The 23,002-nt window shown below is 41.8% G+C and overlaps 1 pseudogene across 1 annotated transcript; it reads right to left on the bottom strand.

Annotated features, from left to right (window-relative positions):
* Window positions 1-11,164: 11,164 nt before the first annotated feature.
* Window positions 11,165-18,296, bottom strand: LOC306667669 (proteasome subunit beta type-2-like; annotated as a pseudogene). Its single transcript has 3 exons — window positions 18,283-18,296; window positions 11,984-12,176; window positions 11,165-11,626 (listed from the first exon to the last, which is right to left on the bottom strand). The product of its transcript is annotated as a proteasome subunit beta type-2-like (transcript).
* Window positions 18,297-23,002: the final 4,706 nt, after the last annotated feature.

A 23,002-nucleotide genomic window follows, 5' to 3' on the forward strand; every position in this document is an offset into this window, starting at 1 on the left:
AGAGTCCTTGGTGTTCTCCATTTGGATCCTGTGGGTCTTTATTCTTAGTCTGATGAGGTTTCAAAAGATCTAGGGATTCTTAATAAATCTGGTCCCATTTCTGTTATTCATAGTAGAAATTCTTTTGAGTTTCTGGAATTTTTTGGCTTCCAGTCTTAACTTTTAAGTTTTAAGTTTTTCCTTAGGTTTTATACTTTGTATATAATTTCTTTTCTGAATGTAGGTGGGAGAATAATGCTCTTCTCCTCAATTTATTATCTATTTCATGTACTTTCTTTTAGATGACTTAAAAATTCTCTCTCCCTCTTTGTTTACTTCGATTTTTTTTTATTTTTGTGATCACAAATAATTCTTGCTCATATGAAACACTGTAGAAAGTCAGAGAAAGTAAAAATTGGGAAATATTATCTTAGAGTCTGTTATGTAATAAAGAATCTGTCTATTTTTTTCCCCTCAGTTCACAGGAGGCAAACTTGGAATCTTCCAAGTGATAATAAATATCTTTATTATTCATGGTGGGCCACTTTGACAATATCAGAGTTTATACTAATAAGATAATTCATGATGTACTTGCTCATTAACTTAAGGATATGGGCTTGGATGTGTCAGAAAGTCCAAGAATGTGATTAGAGAGTTAGGGCTTTTGGCCATGTGACATCAGCCCAACTTCTGGGAGGGAGAGAGGTTAGAGATTGATTTTAGTCTCATGGTCAATGACTCAAATCAGTCTTGCTTGATTAAAAACTCTGGGTACCACAGCCCAGGTGAGCTTCTCTGGTTAGTGATACCCATTAATATGCCCAGAGGGTGACTAAGAACAGAGAAGTGTCACATATTTGAGACCCTCTCAGAAGTCACTCTAGGACTCTCTTCTTTTCGCTCTCCATAGCTTATATCTGTTACCATCCAGGGGTTCTGGGTTCATTGTCTTGGTTCAGCAAAGTATTGAAGAACAGGACACAGATATAAGAAGCAAGAATTAGGTTTATTGCAAAAGCAGCAAAGATAGACTTCTCATGAGAGAAGGTGGTCCAGAGCTGGGAATCTGGTGAGGGAGTTTTGGCCTGTTCTTTTAATGGTCTCTGGAATTTCCTCCTTTCCTTATCTCTTCCCCTGTCCACTTGCTCCTAACTATTATTGATCGGGGCCCACTCTGTCCATGAGTCTGTTTTAGGTTTTCTAGTACATCCCCTGCTTAGGAGCATCAGTATGAAAGTGTCTGTTTGATTGGGTCTCCTACTTGTGTTCACAATCACTTTTGTCAAGCAGGAAGTCAACCTCATCAGAAGACCTTCTCCATGCTCCTATGTTCTGGCCCTGCCCCCCGACCTCCTCACTTGCCATCTTGCCCTGGCTGCCTAAGCCCTTCTACATATCCCTCATATCCTTTTTATTTTTTTCTATTATAAACCTATAATCATAATAGCACTATTTGAGGTTGAAATTCAGGGGGTTGTGGGAACCATGAATGTCTAGCAAATTAGTAAAAAATAAGGGATGTCTGGGAATCCTTGAATTTGTGGTTAGTGTCTGAAGTGAGGAAAGTCTTGTTAGGAACTGTGCTCCTGTGTTAGTGTTGCATTACCATAACAAAACACCTGAAATGGTCAAGATTGCTTTGGTTTACAGTTTTAGAGAATTTGGTTCATGGTTGGTTTACTCTGATGCTTTTGGGACTGTTGTGAGGCAGCACACCATGATGGAGGCATATGGAGGAAAAGAATATGTACCTCATGGTGGCTGGGAATTGAAAAAGAGAGAGAAAGAGGAGTGAGCTTGATTCCAGTACCAGACTTCCTTCCACTAGGTCACAACTTTTAAAGATTCTACCACCTCTTGACTTGGAAACAAATCCTTTTGCACATGGGCCTTTGAGGGATACTTATCTAAACTATAGTGGCCCTTAACCTGTGAAGTACAATCTAACTCCATGTAGTCAGTATCAGGATTGCATTTGCAAAACATCTCTTGTCAGATACTCTGCTTATTTTCATGGTGAAAGATTTTATTATAATAGTCACAGGTTTTTTTTCCTTATAGTTGAGGTTATCTCATCTATACAATATTGTATCCCATTATTATTTCATTTGAGACTTTCATAGTAAAATAAGATACAGGCATACTGTTTTATTGTGCTTTATTTCATTGTGCTTTTCAGATATCACAAATTGAAGATTTGTGGCAGCCTTGCCTAGAGAACTCTATTGGTGCCATTTTTCCAATAGCATGGGGTCACTTCATGTCTCTGTGCCACACTTTGGCAATTTTCACATTTCAAACTTTTTTGTTTTTATTACATTTGTTATGGTGCTCAGTAGTTTTTGGTATTACAATTCCACCCCCTGATCCCCTTTCTCTACTGATCTCTCTTTGATTTTCATGAAATCTCTGCCCCTCATCTTTCTTTTCCACTTTCCTCTCTAGCTTTCCACATCTGAGAAAAAACACAGAACCACTGACCCTCTGAGTTTGGCTTATTTCATTTGACATAATGTGTCTACTTTCATCAGTTTTCCTGAAAATGACATAATTCTGTTTTTATGTCCAAACAAAACTCCATTATGTATATATCCTACCTTTATCTATTTTTCTTCTGATGAACATCTTGGCTGGTTTTATAGGTTAGCTATTTGTGAATTGTGCTGCTATAAAGATGGGTATGCATGTATCACTGTAGTATGATGACTTTAATTTTTTGGAATAAATACTGAGGAGTGGTATAGCTGGGTCATGTAGGGGGTCCATTCCTAGTCTTTTGAGGAAGCTCCATACTAATTTCCATAATGGTTGAACTAATTTACATTCTCACCAACAATGTGAAAGTTTTCCTTTTCCTCTCCATCCTCTCTGGCATTTATCATTATTTGTATTCTTGATGACTACCATTCTGACTGGAGTGGGATAAAATCTCAGTGTAGTTTTGATTTTCATTTCCCTAATTACTAATGATGTTGAACATTTTTTCATATATTTATCGGCCACTTGTATTTCTGCTCACTTAACATACTACAATTAGGGTAACTGACTTATATGTGCTGGGTAACCAAAAAGTTCATGTGACTCTTTCCTGTGATATTCACTTTATCACAGTGGTATGAAACTGAACCTGCAATAGCTCCAAGGCTTGCCTGTGGTTCATAATATTTAATCCCTACAGCAACTACATTAGGAGAATTTTGCAGATGAGGAATCTGAAGATGTGTTCAAATAGGCAACAGCAGCACCCAGGTCCATTCTAAGATGTCCTAGGCCTGAAGCACAGGCCATTCTCCACCCTACTGTCACACTTTCATTTAGTATCATTTTCCAATGCAATTTTAAGTAACTCCTCTTAATTCAGAGGTAAGTGTTTTTCACTAAGAAGACATATGAACTGTAGAGTTACTTTCTAAGTATAGTCTGAGGACCTGGGATAAGAAAAGGGAGCCAGGTCTCTGATGGAGTTGAATCTGGTGAGGTATTCAAAGTCGCAGGGTTGACACAGCCTGGGAGGAGGAGAGGAGGATGTTCCAGGCAAATAATTCAAATCTGAGACTTAAAAAATAAATAAATAAATAAATAAATAAATAAGCTTCTCTTGCTGTGTGGGCATGTCAGCTCCTTTTAAAGGGTTGGGTGGAATATTTATTGTTGGACAAGATTCTGTTTCTCAGTGAGGCAATGGAAAAGATTTGTGCTCTGAGTTACTTTTTCTATTCCACTCCAAGCAACCTCCCCCAAGGATTTTATTGAGTGTGTGAACTTGTGTGTGCTCATGTGAATGTAGGGCATGTGCATGAGTGTGTCTGAGTGAATGTGACTTTGTACGAGTGTGTGATATAGAAGCAAACTCATATTTTCCCATTTTATCACTTGTTTTTAATTTCATAAAGAATTAGCTGAAGCCATAAGGAAGCAATAATTATCAAGATTGGCAAGAATTCAAGCATTGATTCATATTGAACGCAACTTCAGTGGGCAAAGATAGATTGTATTTTGTTGAAATGCAGAAGCAATTTTCATTAATTTTAGGTTGGAGGAGTTAAAAAATAAAAGTTTTTACAAACACTTCTGATTATTTCCCCTTAATTGAAGTCACCAGATTACATGAGAATTATTTATAATGTGGTCATTGTTAACTTCACAACTTCAGAGGCTTCTGAGCATGCAAAGAAACACATTGAAATATGTAAAATAAATTAAAAATAAGAACAAGTAACTTCTCTAACAAGCTGCAAACAAATAGGCAAAAATCCCAGTCCCATGGGGGCAGAACAGATGGGGGGGAGTCCCACACAATTCACAGCTTATTTTGGTGTAAGATTTATAAAGTGTTGATCTGTCAGAGGAAAGTGACAGGGTTTGAAAAAACCTCCAATCTTGCCTAATTTCCAAATTTGGGAACTTTTTAGATTTCAGTTAACTTGATGTAGAGGAGATAGGTAGAGTTCAAATCCCACACAGAGCAGGAGTAGTAGGCTCTGGTTTGGAGGAAGGGGAGTGTATGCATTGTGAAGCCCCCACCCACACTGTGAGCTCAGCTCCCGACTCTGCCTCACTGGGGTGATGTAGATGCTATCCCCCAAACTGGGACAAATTCACAGATTAGAGACCTTACTCAGTGAGGTGGATATAACACCCACCCTCCCAATAGGGAGTTTAGTTTGCTTGTCCAAGGTAACACTGAGAGGCCCAGTGTCTCAGGTCTGGGTCTGGCAGGCTGTTCCTCCCTACCAGGGTCTGCCTAGGTAGCGGGTGTGAAGGCAGAGTTTTGGGCAAGGTACTAATGCTGGAGGGCTGGGAAGACAAGGATCTCACCTTTCTTTCCCACTAGTGTGCCCTCTTCTGTCCTGTTCTGTTCTGCTGGCTGGACCTTAGGGTGGTTGTCTTTTCCATGCTCAGTTAATGTGCCTCTGCAAGTGTGCATTGTGTGTCTGTGGTTCTGCTCATCCTTCTCCTGTGTTGGGCCTTGGTCTTAGCCCTCATGGGAGGCAATGAGCAGGCAGATGCTCAGCTGACAGAAGACACTACATCTGGGTAACAGATCTTTCAAATCCAGTGCTGAGTCCAGTGCTCTGCACAGCATCTGTGCAGCTCTCAGGGATGATATCCTTCTCCATCTGAACCTGCTCATGGACATCCAGCACCCCTTGGAATGAAGACACCCTCTGGCGTGTTTGCTTTCATGCTTCAAGGCCAAGGTCATCTTCCTCCCTGGAGCTATAGGCTAGCAGGACATGAGTCCTGATAGTTGCTCCCTGTAACTCCTGGGAGGCCCTTTATCATGGAGGGATAAAAGGAATATTTAATTACAACTGCCAATAAAAGGAATATTTAATTACAACTGCCAATTCATAATAGAGAAGCTTGGCCTCCTAGGTCTGTCCTCCTGCTCAACTTCTGTGTGAGCAAGACACATGTGACCACATGATTTCTCTTCATCCAGGCTCTTATCATTATGTGGTAAAAGATGAGATGGAACCTTGTAGTGCATATACAACTGTCTTATCTTGAAAGTAAAGAATACCATAGGAGAAATTTCTTTTATATTTAGTATTGATATTGTCAAAAATTTGTCAAGAAAGTCCGTATTATGTTTAACAAATTCACCACATTAAAAAATGTTTCAGTCAGTCTTTTGTCACTGTGACCCAAAGGTCTGACAAGAACAGCTTAAAGCAGGAAAAGTTCATTTTGGCTCATGGTTTCAGAGGTTCCGTTCACATGGGCTGACTCAGCTCTGGGCCCAAGATGAGGCAGAACATCATGGCACAGGGCATGGCAGAGGAAAGCAGTGCAGGACATGGGAACAGAAAGTAGAGGGAGAGAACTTTGCTCACAGCAACAAAATATATACCCCAAAGGCACACCCCCAGTGATCTACTTCTTGCAACCACACCCTACTTGCCTACAGTTTCCATCCAGTTAATCCATATCAGTGGATTAATCCACTTAGGTCACACCTTTCATAATCTAATCATTTTACCTCTGAAAATTCTTACATTTTCTCATGCATTAGCTTTTGGGGGACACCTGATATCTAAAGCATAACATAAAACCACTTTGATTTTTTATTCATAAAACCACTTTATTGTATCCAGTAGATTTTAGTCTTCTTTAAGACCATTGCAGAGCCTGGCATATTTCCTCTGCTTGCCTGGTGTGGCTGCACACAGGCTACATTTTGGTCCCTTGTCCCCTTCCTAAGATCCTCATGAGGTTTTGGCCCAAATCTTAGAAAACAGGCAGTTTTGCTCACAAATCAAATACCTGCTAATTCTCTTGTTTGTGGATATAACTCTGCTTTCAGCAGAATCTTTTTCTAGGGAGAACCAGCAACAGCAGCAGAATGAAATCATCCATCATAAAACCCAATGTGAGGGCATTTTTGACTTCATTGGGAACAGAAAGTCCCAGAAAGCTTGAGGTAGAGCCTGCACTAGTACAGCCTTTCAGGCTAAATGGGCCGAACTTCTTCAATTGTGGTTTGAGGATCAGAAGCATTGTGGGTGGGAGGTTGGGAGGTTGTTCATGCCTGTTTAAGGCAGCCTCGTTGACATGAAGAATGAGAATCGTCAAGACCTGTACAGACGCTGTTGGAAGCTTAAATCACAAAATATGGTTTTTCCCTTCTGCTTTTAAGTGAGTGGTTATATGGCAGACATTGGAACTCAGCTATTTAGAAATATCAAATGCTATTGTGTTCTCTTAGGTTCAATTCTAATAAATTAAATTAATTTCACATCTAAGAAATTAAAAATTTTTTTTCTTAAGAAAAGTTAGAGAAAAGTAATGATAGAATTGCATGCAATCAGTTTTATAACAAAGCAGACATGCCTGGAGTCATTTTTAAAATTTTGATCCTGAAGTACTAACTGTTGCTGGGTTCACTAGAATATCTTACTTTTGGGTTCTGAAATACTGTGGTAGAATGGAAACCCCATTTCCTCCCATGACAGTCTTATTAATTGTCTCTTGAGTCTAAATGGCAAGCATTTGTTCTTATAGCCACTCCCTGATGACAGAAGCTTTTTGAAGGATGAGTATATTTTAGTTAGATTGAAGGCTAGCAAACAGAACCCAGGGCGGTGGCTAACCCAGCTGAGGTCTGGCTATACCTAGGAGGCCCAGGATGAGTGATAGACATGCAGTGTTCATACATTAAGCAACCATAGCTTTGGGCCTCCTTTAGCCTTCTGCCTGCATCTTTTAAAAAGAAAATCCCAAACAACAAACAAACTGGAATTGAGTCTTTTATTGTATAAGAACTGTTTAATTTTAAGAAGAAGAGTTTGCCAAGTTAGTTTCCTTACAGAAGTACTTCCACCACTCAATTCCTCCACCTTCTGAATTAACATGCATGGCCACGTTAGTGTGGTATTTGGATTCCATTCTTTCCTGCTACAAAGCTGTGCAGCATGATATGGGGGAGTCTTTTCTGGCTTATGAGTGGGGTTAGTCACGAGAGCAGATATTTCATGCTGTACAATGACTGCCAGGGATGAGTGCAGAATCTCAGTGCAGGGGATTGGACAATGCTGTGGGTCTTATTCTGTAACCACTGCAGAAGTATGTAAAAATCCTTTCCTCAGGGATGTGCTTGTGATTTAGCCATCCCAAGATTACTGTGCTGCTTTGCTAAGCATGGATGGACTCTAATTCCAAAATTATAAAATACATAAGAAAATAAGCTACCACAAACCTACCACTCTCTGCAGGGTTCAACATGGAGATTGAGCTATAGGATAAAAACTGGTTCTTCCCCAACTTAATGCCCATGTAATACTCTTGTGTCGTGATTTTATCTGGAATCTTCTAAATACATTAGCTCATCAATCACATTAGCCTGGCTGTGCTTTTGTACTGACTGTTTTTATTTGATAAGTGATGGTAGGAGCATAAGAAAACCTGTGACTAGAGGCAGTGTTCCAGCAATGTCACTTACACAGGGTGAGAAAGGAGCCAGGGGACCCCAGGGCAGCCACACTTGTGTTCCAGGAATCAGAGGATGAGCATCATGGGGTATGTCTGGGTCCCTTCCTTTAGGATGCAGTGTGGCTCCTTCATGCAGGGATTAAGGGAAGAAGACTTTTATTTAGATATGCTGGGTTTTTACCCTAACCCTTGCCATTTTTCTTATCTCTCATTTTTCTCTAAACCAGCACTTCCAGTCTTTTTCTCCCAGGGGCCACATCTGTTCCTGTGGGTCAATGGAACAGTCAGGCTCTGGTTTCTTGCTGGTTGCCCATGAACCCCTGCTGTAAGCAAGGGGACCTTTGGCTTTGGGAAGGTTTTTGTTTCAGTGCAAATTTCTTTGGTGGCCATCATGATGTTCTTAGGACCAGAAACAAACACCAAGTATGCCTCTTTGGGGAGGCCGTGTCCAATCTTGAACAATTCCTCAATCTTGACTTAATTCCTGAGTCACCTCATACTATTTCTGCCACAAAGAATTCTCTCTAAATTCAAGTAAGTACCAAGTATCTTCAATTACACTCCCCTGAGGTTCTTTCTTTGGTGGGAGTAGTGATTCTCTGGCAAATTTACTTCAAAGAAAATTATCTTAAGAATAATACTAGTTATCTATTACAGCATGCCTATTATATTATGGATTTAATGCTATGAACCTATATGGTATCTCAGTATCAAACCATGAGACAAATATCATCATTTTACTGATAAGGAGGCCATGTCACATACCTAGGACAACATACCAGAGAGAGGCCTGGGACTGTCTGACTATGTTTTATTCTCCTTGATTTGATTTTTACCTCTAGTTAGCATTTCTAGGATTCTCTTATTTTCTGGTTCCATGAATGTGAACTAAGAGATTTGATTATGTCAGAGAATGTACTGCTTGGAGGGCTCAGTACCTCTGTTCTGCTAGGTTTGTCTGGGTGGTTTAACAGTGACCCAGGCAGCATTTGCAGATGTGCTCAAAGCCCGGAGGTTGAGGGGTGCACAGCTAGGTGGTAACTCCCATGGGGCCAGCACAGGCTTCCCAGAGCAGGGACAGGAGAGTTGGGAGAGCTCCCAGGAAGCCTTTGAGAGGAAGTGCCCAGGTGTGGAGAAGGGAAGTGTCTTGTGGGCTAGGGATGGAACTTCTCTGAGACTTTTCTTGCATTTTACTGAACTCATATAGTGGAGGAACTCTTTCAGTTTCTGTTTGTGCCTGTTGGGTTAAACTCTAATCAGTGCCTAGGAAAGTTGGCAGTGAGCTAAAGACTCTAAAAAACATGATAGCAAAGGAAATAGAGAAGGGAAGCATCCCAGAGAAGGGAACTGGATGCTTCCCTTATTTTCAGTCTTTAGACGAGGATCCCAAAAGTGTGAACTTGTAGTAGAAGAATGCACTCATAAAACCTCAGAAGAACCCCGCCTGTACAGTGGGCATGTACCCGATCCTATGTTTCCCCTGCTTGAGAGCTCACGGTGCTGCCCTTCTTTGGCTCCTGGCCTGCCACCTCCGAGGAGTACACAAGTCATCAAATGTTCAAAACCTCTCTGTTGAGTCCTCCAAGTTCTTTATTTGAGATTGGTAAACAGTATACTTGGGAAATTTATAACCTTGGGGTTGAATAGTGCCCAAACACCAACCTGGTCCTGCTGGAATCTGCCCACCTGCTTTGACCTCCTAATTCTGGCTTGGCTGCCCTTGGGGAGAAGTCAATATGTGTTTGGTTGTCACTCAAACTGTTAAGTGCATTTAGCAATAGGTCGAGATGAACCTCACAATTATGTATAACTCTAATGCACTAATAAAAACATATAAAAATTGTTCCTTGTGTATTCACCCAGTGAGAGGGTCCAGTTGAAACCTCAGTTTCTTAAATGGTCTCTATTTTTTCATTATGACAAACAAAATACCCTTTCACCATAGAAAGGAGACATTCTAATTGATATTTCTATAGGATTTGGTATTTGCCTTGTGCACACTTTAACATACAGACTTATTGATTTCCTTTATCAATAATAACTGTATTATCATTCTGATTTTAGAAAAGGAAACTAAAGTTTGGATAAATTATGTGACTTTTCCAAGGTTATATAACCAACATATAGCATTTAAATCCCCTCTTAATTCTTACTCTCGTAGAGGACAATTTTGATGTATGACTGTTTAGTTTTTGCTTATCAATCTAGTGTATCTCTTTATCTTACTTTATATATTTATCCTATACCTATCTGTTATCATCTCTATCTAATCTATCCTCTATCTTGTATCTATCATCTATCTGCCTATCATCTGTCCATGTATGGATTCTATACCTTTCTAATCTTAGAATGATATATTTCATAACTTGCTTCCCTCAAGGAGCAATATGTTATATCAATAAATATCACTCAAAAATAATTTTAAATATTTAAAAATATGCATATATTAATTGATAAATAAGTCACAGTTTACCAAAACATTTCTTATTACTAGATTTCATTGTTTGTTACCGTCCCCAGCCTCAGAAAGGCCTGAGTGGTGCACAGAATATACTGGAAAGCCCCAGCTCAGCACCAGAATTCTCATGATTCATGTTAAAAATGAATGCATGCTTTGCATTCCATTCTATGTCTTTTTATCTAAGATACATTCATTGTTGTACATGATCTACTATGAAGAAAATTTAATGTTCCTGGACAAGTAGATGACCACTAGATGTTGTAGGCACAGAACTTATGAAGAGGAACAACCCTAGCTGCACAGCACAATCTTAAGGCACAGGCGATAAATAAGTTTATTTTTGCTAGTAAAACATTACTGCCAGTGAGCTTATTGAATTAAATGAGGGCACATGGATTCAGACTTATCAAGACCATACCAAAGAGGCCAGGCATGTGAGCTTATCAGAAACATCAGACCAATGGATGTTGCAACCATCTCATCCAGAACCCATAGGAGGAGGGACACTGGAGACTCTGACATGGCAACACCAACCTGTCAACTTCTGTACCAGCCGGTGTAAGCAACGAGTTCTCTTCCCAGGGAATTCTCCAGGCTAGAACTTCTAACTGTTGCCTGACTTCAGCTCAGCATGGTGGCCCTGAGACCATGTTAATTGTATATATGGTCTATTATCCCCAGGTCCTATGATAGTATTTCTTTTTTCCTTTTGGTCAATTTACCCATATTGTTTTATTCAGAATTAACCATCTATCATGAGTGCACATCTGAAGAGTAGAAAAAATTAAAGTTTCCTGTCAAAAAATATTTCCTGGCAAGTGGGAATGAGGGTATGATGTTAGCAGTCATGTTTAAGGAAGAAAATGTTATCCAGGTCATGGGTGCTGTTTTTGTTAATGATTCGAACACTGAAGGTCGGCAGATTCAAGATGAGGCATTTCTGGAGCTCCTCCAGACATTTTCTAAGAAGCTCTACTGCCCTCTCATGTGAGACAGTTGGTGTATAGTACCGGTCCAAGATACTGAGAGTCAGGAAGGCACTGTAACCATGGGCTGCAAAAGGGGCTTTGGCCAAGGCAGCCAGGTAGTTCATGTAGCAGAGTGCTGGTCCCTCATGTTCCTCATAGCCAGGCGGGTTCACATGATATGGAGTCTGACTCCAAAGACAGCCAGGTTTTGGCATGTGAAATTAGCTGCTTCTGTCTGAGACAACTCATGTCTATTTTGCATCTTATAAAGTTGTACATTTTTCTTTTCTTTTTTTTTTAATGTGAGTTTTTTAAATTAGGGTAAAATACACATAATGAATTTATCACTTTAACCATCCAAAAATGTACAATTCAGTGGCATTTAGTGCCTCTGTGATGTTGTACAACCTTCACCAACATCTAGTTCCAGAACATTTTCATCCCCCTCTTGGAAACCTCACATCCATAAGCAGCCACTCCTCTTGTCCCTTACTCCCAGTACCTGGCATCCACTGATCTGACCACCTTTTGTGTCCAGTTTCTTTTTTTATTTTTATTTTTTTCTAGTTAATTATACATGACAGCAGAAAGCATTTTAATTCATTGTACACAAATGGAGTACACAAAGTGGTACATTTTTCTGAATACATTCTTCAAACTCCACAATATCTCTAGCCTCTCCAACACCCAGGAGTAAGAGTTTTTCACTCATCCTGTCACGATCATCCTTTGTTTGGACAATATTGCTGGCAACCATCCGATTGGAGGCAAAAAGAATGTAGTCAGGGCCCTGGATGTCAATGAGGTACTCCAGGGTAGCAGAAGGCTGGGGTCTGCAGGTTGGACCAGACACGAGACTTGCCAGTTTCTCTGCCTCACTGGTGAGACAGCACTGCCTAGCAAAACTCCACACCTGTGATGGTATTTCTGACCTGAGGCCCTTCTGGTTTTCTGAGAAAAATTTTTGTGTGTCCAATCGTGTCACTTGGTATGTTTCTCTGTTGATCTCTTGGAGGCAATAGGTTCCTTCTCTGGAATTTGTTTGTGGTTTATATTACTGGAATGGCCTCAGTGTCCAGTTGTTCCCGGGTCTGTAGTAGGTTCTGTTTGGCTGTTGAGTTATGTAATTTTGTCTTGGTATGTTGTTTGTTGTAGATGTGTTTTGTCTGTTGAATGTTCTAGTGTTAAATGTGAAAAAATCTCTGGCTTCTGGCGCGGCTTGATTTGGAATAAGTTTGTCACGAATGTTGTTTTGTGTGATCTGCATAGTTCTGATGGTGGTTTAAGTGTTCGTAATATGTCATGTATGTTCTGACAGTCTGCTAATGGATTCATGAATGGGATTTCTAGATGTTCTGGTACACAATTAAGTAGAACTTTTTTAATCTCATTTTTTTTTTTTTTTTTTTGCTGGTACCTTGAATGGTGTTGCATATGCATCTATCTGATTATATATCATTGCTAGGATTGCTAATTTCTGGTGTTAGTTGGTTTGTCTAGGCCTGTCTACCTTAAGGTCCCCATATATTGTAGGATCACAGTAAGGGTTTGTTACTCTTTAGCATACTGCTATCCTGTCCCACAAATGACAGGACTCCATTTGGGTGGCTAGTTGTGAGCTTTCACAACTCAAGGTTTAGATTGAGTTTTCTGCCCAGGAGAAGATTTGTCTCATTTCATTTCAGAAATGCTTAGGGCTATAGAATTTGTTTCTCTGTCCCAAGGTGTACTAGTCAATTATATTTGTGGGTTTTTTTTTTTTTTACATAAAGTTTTCCTAAGATTTTGCAATATTATTATAGCATATTCCCTATTTTCTGCTATGTTTTGAGGACTTCTGTGTCCATGGTTATGATCTATTTCTATTTTTCTAGTTTTAGTTGGTTTACCCCAAAGATCATTAAAATCTCTTGGGTCCATGGAATAGGAGGCCCATGGTCGTTATCCGTCATTACGTTATCTGAAGAATCTATTTCTCCTAAGTATTTTAAGTACTAATTACTTACCCTTATGTCTGTTCTGATCAACTTGTGATAGACTTTTTAACAATATTGCAGGGACTTCTTCTCTTGGTGCTTTATAATGGGTTTTTATTCTTAGGATTCTTTAAATATAATTTTATACCCTCTGGGACTGCTACTGATAATTTTCTTCTAGCTTCCTGCTCTTTGGGGCTCCATAGATCTCCAGAGGCAAGCACTGTTTTGAACACTTCCTTTTTATTTTGACTTATCTTTCTTCCCAGAGATAACGTATTTTTCCTAACTAGTTTTATTGTCCTCTCAGTAATTTCTTAGTACAGTATAACTCAGTATTCCACCTTTTATATGAACAGTTGTTAATGTGTGACCTGAGGTCTGTTTCCTTTCTTTTTGTACTTTGTGTGTTCTTTAGCCACCAGTTTTTCATGAGTTGAGACCCTGAGCAGTGTAGCCATTTGCTTTTCTTGCTCTTTGGCCCTTGACCTTCTTGGATCTGAGGTGAGCCTTCCTTCCATCACCCAGGAGTACAAGCCTGGGTTGGCAGAGTGTCTTTCTTCATGAGCCTCTGGTGGATGGTGGAATTTTGTTTATATTGCCAAATGGCTTAATTTGTCTGAAAAATATTTGTGTATTTTCAATTATTTTGCCAATGAACTGTCTACTCATTGAATTCCTTCTTAACAAATGGAATCCTGCTGAGTACACCAGCTGTCCTGAGCCAACTATGCCATTAACACAGACTTACACATTTGTGGTTCCCGTCTTTCCACAATGTCAGAATTTATTGACATGTCAGAATATCAATGAATTCACAAGCTATATCAGTTTCATCAACTGTACTTCACTGATTATTTCTGGTTTCACTGAGTGATCATGACCATACCAATCACAAGTTTCTATTTCATTCCAATCTTAGTTACTCGTATTTATAAACTCAAATCACATATGACACTTTAAGTGATATTAGGTTATAGAGGCTGAGAAAGGGTTAAAGCACTCAAGGATTTAGAGGCAATAAGAATAACAAAGGCAAAGTCCATACAAATACAAAGAAATCACTGAAGGTGGTCAGATAAGGGGTCAATGGAGCTGTCAAGGCCAAAAGGGTCCCCATAGCAGTTTCCAAATTGATAATATCAAAATGACAGGAAAACTGTGCTAGGTCCCGGAGAATCTCCTGGAAAAAGGCCTTGATTCCACTAGGTGGCCCATGATAGATTAGTTTGTCATGCCAGTCTCAGGTGTCCCTCCATTTTTGGGTACTGGATGAGGTGTTTGCAATGTCCTTGATCTGGTGTTTCTGATTGACACACATGCCTGGTTTCTTTGGTATCGTCTTGATAAGTCTGAGTGTATGTGCCCCTGATTTAATTCTATAAGTTCACAGATGGTGAATTTCTATTAGCACAAATAAGGTCTGCCTGCCTACTCGTTTGCTTGCTTTCTCTCTTTTCCTCCTTCTTTCTTTCTTGCTTTCATCAGTCTGAGCCTTATAAATGTGCTGTGAAGCTTGGGTTGTTCTGATGAGTTCTGTGTGTCCAACATCTGTTGGTCATCTATGAGCCTACACAAGGTGCCACCTCATTCTACCTGAGTACTTGAGTTCCACCTGCTCTCTACACTGTGCTATTCCTACTTGTGGGAGCCTGAGGTTTGGTTCCAGGGCCATAAAGCCTGAGTCTAATTGCTCCTAACTTCTCTGAAGTCTCCCTTAATCCATTTCAATGTCAAATGGAATGGAGGTTTTCATAGTCATAATAGCTGTATCCACTTTGAGTAGCTGTGGTGCAGCATTAAATTTTCTTCATTGTGAGTCTTGTGAAATAATGCACGTATCTCAGATAAAAAGACATAGAGTGGAATGTAAAGCATGCATCCATTTTTAACATGGATCATGAGAACTCCAGTTGGTGTAGGGAGTGATGTGGGAGGGTTTTACAGAACATTCTGTGCACAGCTCAGGTCTTGGTGAGGTGGAGTGGGGGAGAGGAAGGGTGGAGGAGTTTTGGGGAGTCCCAGAATGACAGTGGCTATGGCATATGTTTCTCAAGTACCTGGGCCCCTAATGTTCATAGTCTGCACTTGAATTTTCTATGAATGGGACAAAGTGCAGGTGACATAAGAGAAATGAAATTAGGTAGCTATTTTAGAAAATGAGCAAGTGGGCCTCTTCATTTACAACCACATTGCACTTCTCATCTCTGAAGTAGTTCTCATTCTGGGCCTGAGTGTCTGCCTGGCTCTCATGAGGTTGCTGGTGGTGGCTTGCTCTGTCCAACCTCTCTCTGGGCTTTCCCCTCTGTATAACATCCTCCAATGCAGGGGACCATGCCACTTCCTGCTTGTACAGCTCCCTAGAGCCCCACAAACTGACTGTAACCCAGTTGGGTGGTTGGCACTTTAATATCACCATAGCCAAGTCACACAACTCCCACCTGGGGACCAGCTCAGCTCATGTCCTCAGTTGTGTGGTTCACTTAGTTTCACCCCAGCCCTGAACTGTCACCATCAGTTTGATAAGTCTGGATATGCCCATGTGCGTTATGTTCCCCGACTTAATTCAATAAATTCACAGATGGTAATTTTTATTAGCACAAATCAGTTACTTATCAGTCCATGCCTTAGAATTGTGCTATGCAGCTGGTTGTGTTCTTGATAAGTTCTGTGTGTCTAACATCTGGTAGTTATCAACTTGCCCAGGCAAGGGGTCAAGTCATTCTGCCTGAGCACTTGTACTCAAAATGGAGCATCTCAGGGCAGGGCACACTCTGCTGTCTGCACAGAGCATAGAACTGAGGGGTGGGCCCTTCCAGATGCTCACTGAACAATTATTTTACTCAAGTGATTTCATCTTCCCTACAGTGCATCTGGCAGGGACAGCAGTCATCCTATCTTGCAAGGAGGAACTGGGGGCTGAAGATGATGATCTTTCAGGATAGTTTCCTTGGATACAATCATGTTCTAGATGTCATGTCCAGGCTGGTTCTCCAAGATTGGCCTTGGGAGTGGACCCAGCCTCAGGGCAGTAGCTTGGCCCTCTTGTCCTTCACATCCCCTTTGTGGTCATTTGCTAATTGTGCTTTCATTTCCCAGAGTTAAGGAACAGTACACAAAGCCCCTTTCATTCTGCAGAGCCAATTTGTTTAGATAGGGCCTCAGAGAGTCAGCAGCATTGTGAGGGGGCAGCCCTGGCTCAGTCCTCTTCTTCTCCCTCCTGCCTCCTGCCTGCACAGGAAATGGAAACCCACACACAATTGGCCTGTTGTGTAGGTGCAGGGATGACCATTGGGAGGTGCCTTAGTCTCCAGAGATGGGGGTGTCAGCAGCACAACCGAATACTCCCCAATTAGAATCAATGTACTCTCTCCCTCACTGGATTTCTCTAACAAGTCATGTCCAAACATCATTCTCAGTTTTCTCTGCCTCCATATCATGCTATGCTAAAAAGGTTCATCGGTGTCCCCCCTGTGAAGGTTTTTGATGCTCCTGTGCCTGCAGGGGGAGGGGCAGCACCAGGGGGCTGGTTCTGATCCTGGAGTGGCCCTTTAGGAAAGTTTCTCTCTTCTAGGATTTTGGTAAGACTTCTGTTCTTCCTGGGAAGTACTGGAGAAGCTTTTAGAATAAAAATAGCCTGAAACTAAAAATCAGAATCAGGGCCCCCCGTCAATCTTGCCATCTATCTTGAATGGGTAAGTGGATTTACATGGGTGTTTGTCACTTCCCTGGTGCCTGCTAAAGTCTGAACCTGGGGATGGCAGGGGAGGGGAGAGAGGATCATAAACTGAATTAATTGATACCCATTGCCTGAGCTGTGGGTGTACAGGGGGTTATGGGTGGTCAACAGTGGATCTGCACTGACTCTCCTGGGAAGGATAAGACCTGACTGGTGGGTACAGCAAGCATGTGGAATGCTGTGTTCAAAGGCTGGGGACATCAACAAGTCACTTTGTAAATAGGGGTGCCTGTAATACACTGTCAGCTCTTAAACTGTTCCTGTGCAGCCAGGTGCCAAAGATAATCCACATAGTCAAATGGTGTTGATCCCTTCCAGAAGTAAATGATGGCAGTGCTATTGGCCCAATACCTACCAGGCATTGGCCATCAACACTGCAAACGCTTTATGCCTGCATTACATGTCCTCATTTTTAAAGTCATCATTTGAAGGGAGGTCTTATCTTCTTTTTAAAGTGGAGATTCAGTGACATTTCTGCAGACACATATCTAGTTGGTGTTGGGGCTGAGATGGTGGGGCTGGGATGCAGATCTGGTCTCCCTTCTTCTTGAAGGTGTCCTTATCCTTAGGCATTTTTATCTTTCACTAGGGGAAGACGAGGACCAAGCACAATAAAACATTGGTGTGAAAATTCCATCCAAAATGGATAGGAGTATCCACTTTCCCCAGGTAGGGTCCATACAGCAGCTTGGGGCACTGAGCTTCCAAGGGCCAGCAAGACATGCACATCTCACCTCTAAGCTCCCAGTAAGGCTGGTATGTTCCACTGTAATTTATATTTCCCTTCAAGGGTGCTGAGATTCTGAGGAAAATGTTGAGACATACAACTTACTGTGGTTCATATATGTGGTCAGAGTACCCACGGTTTGCAGATCTCACAGTCACTGCCTCAGTTTCCCCAATTTATTGCCAGAAGTTTCCTCTCCCAGACACTATCAGAGGAAAGGTTTAGATGAGACCCATGGAGAAGGGAAGCTTGGGCCCTTTGGGTGGTTATGGGAAAGATGGCAGTGGGCCCTCTTCGGGTTTGCTAGTTTAGAAGAGGAGGTGTGAAGTAAGATTAGACAATGTGGTTAGGACTGTTGGTGTGGAGTGAAGCACCCACCTGGGTCCCCCATAACTCAACTGGGGATGCTCCGTGAGGGAGCACCCAGCCTTGGCATGACAGCTTTGTGGGCCCTCTGGGAGAACCTTCCAGCTTTGGGGTACTCTGGGCCACCTCACCTGCCACCTGCCATGGTGGTTGGTGGGGAATGCAGAACAAGTGGCTGCAGGGCACTGTCATGGGCTCCATGCCTGAATTTGCTGGGCAACCATGGTTGTTTCCATACCTTCTTTCCTTTGCTCTCCAAAGCTTCTGATGATCTAGGACTCCAAGATTTGAAACCTTGCCCCATGCAACAGATACTGCCAGTGCCCTCTGGTTGAACTATCAAGGGCCAAAGTGAGCATTATGGGTGAAGAATTTGGCAAAATTACATGGTGGTGTAACCAGAGAAACTATGAAAAACATCCCTGAAGCAGCCACAAACAAGGAAGTAAAGAGACACACTTGCTTGTTTCATGGAAAAGGCAGCATTTTATTGGGTACAAAACCTCAGGTTTTTGATCCCAAAGTGAGCCACAGTTTGAATTCTGCAGTTTTTCTATCTACCTTGGGTGAGAATTGCTGCTTCTTTATTCTGTTTTAAAAGGACTCATGGGGATCCCCATGCTATAATCACTGGAAATAAATAGGGGTTGTAGACAGTCTTCAAAATTGGCAGATGTTGTCTCAATGGGGTGTTGGTAGATTCACGTACAAGAATTATTTCATGATGATCACAGTCCTGGATCGCAACTGGATGGAATCCAGATATCTGTAGACAAGACCTGGAGTCCCTTGAGGGTGAGTTGGCAGTTTACAGTGCTTGTCTCTTTCACAGTGATGCTGTCTGCAGAACCTGTTGCAGCTGGGACTGCCTGAGAACCTGGAGTCCTGGTTTCGGGCTGGCATTACAGGGCTATGGCGTTATGGGGTTAACACATGCCTGTGGCCTGCATAGAATGAAGGCAGTGAGTCACCTCTCAGGCATTCATCCTTTCAGGGTTCCTGCACTTTCTGATATTTAATTTCCTCACTTTGTTTGAGAAACAGAGGAGAATGTCGATTCATGATGCAGTGGAACACCTCTACCGGCGTCAGTGTCTGAATGACCAGTGACAGTGTAGTTGCCTTGGCAATGGAAATGGTCACCCACGCAAACATCTGGAGGTACAATGTGAGAGTCACACAAGCAAGGAACTTTGTACTGGGAGCACGCCACGTGGGGATGTGTGTTCAGACTCCTGAGACAGCTCAGATCATGGGGAAGGTCAGAGAAATCCCAGGCTCAGAGGAATCTGAGACAGTAATCCAGTCCAACTTTTACTCCAGATTCCTTAAAACAAAAAGCAAAGTAGGATGCATTCAAACCCCTTTTCTGTGGCATTCTGCAAGTCTTGAAAAGTATTTTCTTCCTTGGTGTCTCATTGTCCTAAATAGCCTCTTTCAATAGCAGTGGCAGGGACACAGGGTTTTTATGATTACTTAAGTCTTGGCAGCCGGAATGGGGTCCCAGGAGGGTCAGCATTTTGGGGACGACAGGTTTTGGTGCAGGTATCTGTGACTGAAGCTGGCTACTATACTTGGCTCTTTGCGGGGTGGTTGTCTAGAGTTAGGGGACAGGAGTGAGCAGAACCTGTCCTGGGAGGATCTTGGGCAATGGAGGAGGCCATACATGACTGTGAATGGCCCCAAGGCTCCGGATAAGCCTTTGTGTGTGTGTGTGTGTGGGGGGGTATGTGCAGGAAGCTGGGGAAGATCTCTACTGCTTATTATTTCCTTATTTAATCAGACTTCTCCTGGGCGTCATGTACCAGTAGATAACTTGCTGAGTGGGATGGGGGATGGGTACAGATATATGTGGACCATATTCCCATTTGTGGACCTCTCAGTTAGGTGTGGTATGGCTGGTACAGGTGAGACTGAGTCCAGTGGGGTGGAGCTATAGCCTGGGTAGGGTGGGCTCTCCTGGATTGGCAGGACCCAGCCCCAGCCTGTCCTCCAAGAAGTCCCCCTATCCTTGCTTCAGGGTGACAATATTGTCAATACTTTTTGTAGACACATGGCCCAGAAGCCCTTTATCCATCATACCATGATGGGGTCATGAGTGTCCTCCCATATTTTTGACCTTTTGTGGCCTTCCTCATGGGAGAACCCACATCAGGTCACTTTTGTCCTTGCTGTGCCTCACAATGCTGGTAGCTAGAAGGAAGCTAAGGTCAAGAGGGGGCTAAGGTGTTTGGTAGCACAGGTGGACTGAGACTCTATGACATTGTTCTTGAGTTTTCCCATCATGGACGGTTGGCCTCCCAGGTCTGTGGTGAGGAATGGCTCAGATGTCCACTGAATGGGGCCAGGTGTCAGTGAATGGGGAAGAACAGAAACTGAGAGCCAATCAATGTGAACCATTGCAATAAATTGGCAGAGTAATTTCATGTCTGTTAAATCTAATAAGAACTGGGGTTTGTTTTGCGTTTCTTTATTTTATTTTCTACTTGTAGAAACGTTTTTATTTTATAAATGGAGCAGTTTCCAAAGGATTGGAAATTACAACACCTGGGTCCTTTTAACATGGGTGCTCTGAGAGGCAGTGAGCTAATGCAGATAACTGGGCAGGGCCTAGTAACACAGGGCAGTGAGCTAACACAGGTAGCACAGGTGAAATAGGTAATAGGCAGTTAGCTAATACAGATATCAGGTTATACAGATAACTGATATAACACATAGCAGCAGGCTAACACAGATAACAGGTAACTCATGTAATACAGGGCAGTGGCCTAACACAGGTAGTGGCACCAGGCAGTGGGCTATCACAGGGAACAGGTTACAGAGGGAACACAGGGTAGTGGACTAACAGCTAACTCAGTTACTTAGCTCAGGTGTGTTCCTGAGGCTCTTGAAGTGGGCTGGTGGTCCAAGTGGGTTCCTGGGGTCCTGTTCATCAGTGTTCTGGTGCAGGAAGGCTGTGGGTCCCTTTAGCCCAAGAGCACAGATGCACTCCCACCTTAGACCACCAGGCAAGGCCCCTCTGTGTGGGTGGAGGCCGCTCAGAGCCCTTCTGCCTGCTACTCTGAGAGCAAGTAAGGTTTTTCTTACTCTGCCTGTCTGCTGTTATTTGTCACATGAAGTATTTTAGAGGGGTTCTGTGTTTTTTACCTACTATAATGTTCACTGAGGAGAGAATGAGGCTCAGGGCAAATCCATCCCTGCATTGAGTCTCCCTTTTCCATTAGTAGAGGGACAAGGAGCTGGTGAGAGACCAGTAAACTTCCCTCCTGGTGGGATATGTGAGCTTGGGGATTACCAAGCAGCTGCTGCATTTTGCTGCCTGGGCTTTCCTGTGCTTCTCTCTGGGCCGGGGCACACATCTGGCCTAGTCCTGTCTCCCCTGCCCATATCTGGCTATGCCCATGCCTGGCCACACCCACCCTCCCATCCAGTTTGGAGACCAGACCCCCTCCTCTGCATTTCTACTACACCTTTTGTGGTGCATCTTAAAAAGGATGTCTTGTGTGGTGGGGGTGGGCAGGTTTTCTGTCTCCCAAGAGAAGTTTATGGAATTTGTATTAAAGGGTTAATCAAGAGAAATCATTATTCAGGTGTGAATAAAGCATTAACTGCTAGTGTCTAATTTGGCACTTGGCAACACATGTGGCGTTACCAGGGTCCACAGGAGTGACCCTGGGAGGGACTTCCAGAGTGTGCTGAGTTTGCTGTCATGAGATCCTGAAAGATGATCTAGCTCAAAACACGAATGAGATCAATCTACGTTGTGCACAACCTTAGAAACCAAAAGGTGTACCCCATTTATGTACAATGAATCAAAATGGGGTCTGTAAAAATTTTAAAAAAATTAAAAAATAAAGAAAAAACTTGATATGTACTTTAAGCTCCTATTTTCGCAGGTCTCTATTACAGCTGAACCTGATACCGAACTTATGCAATGTTTTCCTAGGAGAGTGGCCTTCAAGCTTTAGTCTGCATCAGAATCATCTAGGGGGTGGACTCTGCATCATAATCACCATGAGATCATTGCACCTAACAAAAGTGACAATTCCTTAACATGACTGTGTCCAGTTTCAAAATACAGATCAAATATGCAGCAAATATGTTTTTTGTGTTCACAAAAGAAAAAAAATTCAAACTTCTTAAGCAGCAAAAATATTCCCTCCTGAATTCTTATCTATAGTACTCCAATGTATGAAATTTCAGTGAAAAGCAAGATAGTATTTTGTAAGTTTTCCTCTGAAATCTTAAGTTAGATAGTATTTATTTATTTTTGATTAAGCTAACTGACAAACCAAAGGCTCTTTAGATGAATCTATATATTTTCAGTTGTTTTACCCTTTCCCATGACTTGATTGGCTTCAAAATTTCCTTTTCCCCTGGAAAAAAAAATCTCAATTTATAAAGATAAGTAGTAACATAATGTTTAGAATTTTTCTTGAGAAGATACTTTTGATTTCCAATTTAAGTGCCATAGAAGAACCTCCTAATTAAAAGTATGCTTAAAAGAATTTGAAATATACTTGTGTAGGAGTAATGGAAGAAGTATTTTTTAAATTGAGTTAAAATTCTCAGAAAATTAGTCATTTTAACCATTTTAAAGTGCTTTTAGTACCTTCGATAAGTAATGGATAGACATGACAAGTGGGAACATGAGCTTAAGGGGATACTTCTGTAAACTGGACCCACTGTGATGACCCCCTAAATGCTTTCTTTTAAAAAGATGCTTATCACATCCCTGCCTGGCTTAAGTCAATAGGATATGCTACATTCTTCAGTGAATCACCTGTTATCTGTAGGAGAAATGCAGACCCAAAAAGTCTCTTCTCTGCTAAGAACACAAATTACCCTGAA

The sequence above is a fragment of the Sciurus vulgaris genome, assembly GCF_902686455.1.
Source record: "Sciurus vulgaris genome assembly, chromosome: 8".
Lineage (NCBI taxonomy): Eukaryota > Metazoa > Chordata > Mammalia > Rodentia > Sciuridae > Sciurus > Sciurus vulgaris.